The sequence below is a fragment of the Mobula birostris genome, chromosome 7 (genome assembly GCF_030028105.1).
Source record: "Mobula birostris isolate sMobBir1 chromosome 7, sMobBir1.hap1, whole genome shotgun sequence".
NCBI lineage: Eukaryota > Metazoa > Chordata > Chondrichthyes > Myliobatiformes > Myliobatidae > Mobula > Mobula birostris.
The window spans coordinates 138,442,075-138,448,074 of record NC_092376.1 but is presented as its reverse complement, the minus strand read 5'-3'; positions in this window follow the sequence as shown (position 1 = coordinate 138,448,074).

Sequence of the window (6,000 nt, the reverse complement as noted above, 5' to 3'; positions counted from 1 at the left end):
TGTTATTAATATCTAACACTTATCTTGTGCCTAGCTGCTGCTCTGTTAAATGAAAACCTTGAAACTAATATTAAAAAAAACTTGGTCCATCACTGTGCTGAAACTTTAATCTACACTGCCATCACAAGTAAATGTTATTATTTCAATCCAGACATCATACATTATCTGAAATATAACTCACACCAGTTAAATAAACTACTGCCTTAGCTGATATTAATTGATTTCCTTTCTAAGTGTGTTAGGGTCTATTTCACATGGGGATACTACCCCGAATCAAAATCCTACAATTACACAAGAGGCAGAGACGGAAAAGACTAAGATCGAAAGTTGCACAGCAGATGGAATTTGATTCCAACAAGTGCAAAGTGATACATTTTGAGAAGCCAAATAGTTAGATCATGTACAGTAAGTATAGGCTGCAAAAGAATGTTGAGGAACATTTCTGTTTAAGATTATTGTTGCAAGATGGCACCAGTGAACAATGCAGTCAAAGCGATGTCCTGCTGACAGTTCACAAATCTACTTCTTTCATTTCTTCTTTCAAATGTGACTTTACCACTAAGCAGCATGTGGTCAGAAACTGTGATTTACATGTTGATATGGTTTGGGGACGATTGAGCAATCTAGCGATTTCCTGTCTCCAGGGGAGTTTGGTGACATTTGGAGTTAACTCTGCAGCCTGGAGAAGGAGCGCCAGCCCATGATCAACACCATTGCTTTTCTCCAGTTGTGGCATTGAGCAAGGTTGAACTTGACAAAGACAAGAGCGGAGGACAGGAAGGTGTCTAGTGCTGTCTGCCTGCGTTTGACTGGTCTTCCTCTCCTTGCACTATCGGAAGGATGTAGGTGTACTGTACACAGTGCAGAGGACATTCACAAAGTTGTTGCCTGGATTGAAGACTTGAGATATGGGCAGAGTTTGGATCGGTTGAGTTTGTTTTCCTAAGGTGGAGGAGGATGAGAATGAAAGAACATAAATCTATAAACAGTGCAGATAGGGTAGGTTCTTAGAATCTTTTTACCATGGTAGGATTTTCCAGCATAAGGTGAAAGGAAGGATATTTGGATCACAGTACAGCATGGGAGCAGTGTCTTTGGCCCTAACTGAACATGGTGACAAATTAAATTCATCTCTTCTTGTGATCGATATCCCTCCATACCCTGCATATTCACATGTCTATTTAAAAACCCCTCAAACACCACCCACATATGTTTCCATCACCACAACCCCCACCAACAGTTCACTCCAGTCCCCTACCACCCTGTCAAAAAAAAATTGCCCCATGCATAGAAAACATAGAAAATAGGTGCAGGAGTAGACCATTCGGCCCTTCGAGCCTGCTCTGCCATTCAGTATGATCATGGCTGATCATCCAACTCAGAACCCTGTACCAGTCTTCCCTCCATACCCCCTGATCCCTGTTTTAATCTTTCTCCCTGTCACCTTAAAGCCATCTCTACCTATTGGAAAAATTCTATCTACCCTATCTATGCTTCTCATAATAATGTAAGCCTATCTGATCTCCCTTCAGCCTCTCCTTATAGCTAACATCCTCCTATCTAGGCAATATCCTGATAAACCTCTTCTCCACCCCCTTCAAAGCCTCCACATCCTTCCTGTAATGGAGTAACTAAAACTGCAAGAGTACACTAAATGTAGCTGAACCAAAGTTCTCTGGAACTGCAACGTGACTTCCTAACTCTTCTATTCAATGAAGGCAAGCATGCCATATGATTTCTTTACCACTATTTACTTGTGTTGCCACTTTCAAAGAGGTATGGACTTGGATCCCAAGATCCTTCTGCACATCAGTGCTGTTAAGGGTTCTGCCATTAACTGTAAACTTTCCAGTTACATTTGTCTTCAAAGTGAATGCTTGACACTTACCCAGATTAAACTCCATCAGCCATTTCTCCATCCATATCTCCAACTGATCTATCTTCTGCTGTATCCTTTGATGACCTGCTTCACTGTCCATGACTCCACCAAGTTTTGTCACTTGTATGCTTACCAGCCAATTTATCTTCATTGTCATCCAAATTGTATAGTACAAGCAACACTGATCACAGGCCTTCAGCTAGAATAACACTCTTCCACCTCTACTCTCTTTATTCAATGGGCAAGCAAATTTTGAATCTAAAATACAAGGTTTTCATGGATCCCATGCGCTTTAATCTTTTCAATCAGCCTACGATGAGAGAACTTATCAGATGCCTTACTAAAATCTATATAGAGCATAGGCACTTCCCTAGCCGCGATCATCTTTGTGACTTCTTGAAAAAAAACACAAGTATATGTAAAACATAACATGACTTGTACAGTGCCATGCTGACTGTCCCTAGTTATCCTATGCATTTGCAAATGAAGCTAAATTGTGGGAGGTGGGAGGAAGTAATCAACAGCTTGGAAAAGTATGGATAAAGTAAAATGGAAGGAGAGTGCAGGAGAGGTTGCTGAAGCCTCCAGAATAAAGAATAAGACAAAAAGTATAGAGGGGGAAGAATTTAACTTTAGGCAACATGGAGATAAAATTGAAAAGAATGGTGTTAAATCAGGACTGAAGGTGTTATACAGGTTTCCCCCGCCATCTGAAGGTAGAGCGTTCCTATGAAACAGTTTGTAAGCTGAAATGTCGTAAAGCGAAGAAGCAATTACTATTTATTTATATGGGAAAATTTTGTGAGCGCTCGCAGACCCAAAAATAATCTACCAAATCATGCCAAATAACACATAAAATCTAAAATAACAGTAACATATAGTAGAAGCAGGAATGATATGATAAATACACAGCCTATATAAAGTAGAAATACTTTGCCACAATCAATACTGAACTGTTCGCTGAAGCAAAAGTCTCACGCAAGCGCTCCTGGCAGAAAATTTCATGCAAGCGCTGTTGGCAAAAACACGGCGCAAGCGCTCTCCAGTAACCTTTAAGCTATGAAGCTGCCAAATCATATCAAATAACACATAAAAATACACAGTGATATAAAGTAGAAATAATGTATGTACAATGTAGTATCACTTACAGGAATTGGGAAGACAGCTTGCCGAGCAAACTGATGATGGTGTGTTAGACCGAGTCGTTGCAGGTTGACTGGTGCAGTGGCCCTCACGCTCCGGGCCACCGAGCGATACATTGCCGCGAGGCACGCAGTGGTAGCCAGGAGGCACACAGCACATCTTTAAGAAAAAAGCCGAAATAAACATGCTAATTAATTAGGTGCTGCCCAGCACGTAATTGTCGGCCCAGATCAGTGCCGATTGCTGATTGCATCGCCTTTGATCTGGGCCGACATTTACATGTGGGGTGGCACCTAATTAATTAGCATGCTTATTTTGGCTTTTTTCTTAAAGATGTGCTGTGTGCCTCCCGGCTACTGCTGCATTCTCCGCAAATCGGTACAGTATCTGTCCGCGGCCTGGGTGTTGGGGTGGTGGGACACTGGGGTGTCATCTCGTTGTCTGTTTCCATTAGAGCAGGCAGCTCATCTTCTCCTATGACTGCCCGCCTCGATGTCGAAGGGCGAGGTTCGTCGTCTGCTGTGGCTGATGTGGAAGACTTGCTTGACTGCTGAGCCTCGCCCATTTTTCTATCATACAGTTCTTTGTAAGGACTCAAACCATCCTGCAAATATCCCCTAAACCGACGTACCCTTTCAAAATTAAAGTCGTACTTTATCATTGCAGCGAAAATCTCACGTAGTTGCTTCAATTTCGCTACTGCATTCGATTTCGATTGTTATCCTTTCCTCTTCCAATTGCATCAGCTCTTCATCTATCAGGTCTTGGTCATGGGATGCCAGAACCTCTTCAACGTCATCTTCATCAGCTTCCACAAGCCAAACTCACTTAGTCCTTACTTCTTTCACCATGATCAAAACGTTTAATTATGTCTAGTTCTACGCTAAGTGTAACACCCTTATGAGCTCTTTTAGGCTTTTCTGACACCATAGAACTCATCTTGCAAACGGCTGCTCACAGGCACGTGTTTAAGCAATACCGTTCCGAATCCGAGGGAGAGTGGCTGCCTTTTATTGCGCGCTGATTTTTTTTGCGTGCTGAATTTCTTTTCGCGCGCTGAATTTTTTTTCGTAACAGTGAAAACACCTTCTGAAAGCGAAAACAGGGTACTAATGTAGGTCTTTCGTAACAGTGAGGTTTCATAAAGCGAACGTTTCACGGCTTGGAGCAGCAGCAAACAGCCAGTTATACTCAACCGGACACAAGACAACAAAAACAAACAATAACAGACAATACGTATCTTGACACGGAGAAGCTCATGAAGACGGTTCCTTACTCTTGGTGGCTCGGAATGAACTTAGATGCACTGCTGAGGTGATGAACCAGCAGCGAGTAGATGTAAGCCAGAGTTTTTATGCTGCCGGTTTGAATGAGGATCAGGTGCCCTAATCAAGGAGCCCAGTGGAACACAGGGAAAAGGAAATTAACTGAAGTGAGGGGAAAATGGACCGGACCGTATCAAGATGATCTTTCAGCGCTGTTAGAGATTGGCATCACTGAGTCATGGTTGAAAGAAGATCACAGTAGGGTCTTAACAAACAAGGATACATATTGTATCAAAAGAACAGGCAAGTAGGCAGAGGGGATGGGGTGGCTCTGTTCACAAAAAAATGAAATCAAATTCTTCCTAAGAAGTGACAGAGGATTAGAAGATATAGGGCCCTTGTAGGTACATTTGAAAAAATGCAAAGGTAGAAAGACCCTGATGAGAGCTAAGTATATACTGTCCTCTGAATAGTAGCCAGGATGTGGGGTGCAAATTACAAAGGAAGATAGAAAAGGCATGTCAGAAGGGGAATGTTATGATGGACATGGGAGATTTTAAATGCAAAAAACAGATTGGGAAAATCAGGTTGGTGGTGGATCCCAAGAGAAGGAATTTGTAGAATGCCTACAAAGTGGCTTTTTAAAGCAGTTTGTGGTTGAGCCCACAAGGGAAAAGGTATCTCTGGATTGTGTCTCGTATAATGAACCAGATTTGATTAGGGAGCTTTGGGAATTCAGAAAGCAGAGGTGCAAAGGGATTTGTGAGTTCTAGTTTCTTTGAGGAGAAAGTTTTTTTTACACAAAGTGGTTGATAACTGGAGCATTGTCAGAGCAAGTGATGGAGTCAGATACAATCTCTATGTTTAAGAGACTTTTAGATAGGCAAGGCATTGAAACAGGTCTCTTAAACAAACGTCCTTTGTGCAGGTAAAGGGAATTAGCATCCATGGGCAAAAAAGGTCTGCATGCGTGTGGTGGGTCAAAGAACCTGTTTCATAGTGATAAGACCCAGTAACAGTATTTGCTTTGCCTCCTGCTTGAGTACAGTCCCTGCACAGACCAAGAGCAACGACTACTGAAATGAAATTACTTTGGTGGATTGATACAAAAATAAAGTATCTTTTCATCTTTAGCAAAGGAAAAATCTTTGGTCATTTTCCTAGGAGGGCAGCTACAGGGAATGTTGCAATCTTTACAGCATGATGATGGATGGCACAATGTAAGCTGTCAATACTCTTCTATCACACGCCTCCAGCGCAGGAAAGCACAGATCAGATACTGAGTACAGCTCTCTCTGCATTGTCCAGTTAAACACTCCCAAGGTAGGGACAACCCTGCTCTGTGATATCATTCCTAAATATGAAATCCTTTTCTCCCCTTCATTCCTTTGTGGAGATTCAGAAAAAGCTGTCAGTGAGTGAATGGAGATTTTCCTGCAGTTTGAGAAAAACAGAGTTTGTAAAGGAAGATGTGTCCTATAAAACAGCTTTAGAATCCCTAATATTTAGCGCTAATCTTTTGTTCCACAGGATGTCAGCTGGGGATAAATGTTTGAGTAGCTTTTACATCTTGACGAAGAATGGTAAGGTTCATGTAAAGGTCATGGAATGCACACTGTCCCTCGACTAGTACTTATAAAATTATATAACAGGATAACAAAAAAAGGATCAGCCATGATTGAATGGCGAAGCAGACTTGATGGGCCAAATGGC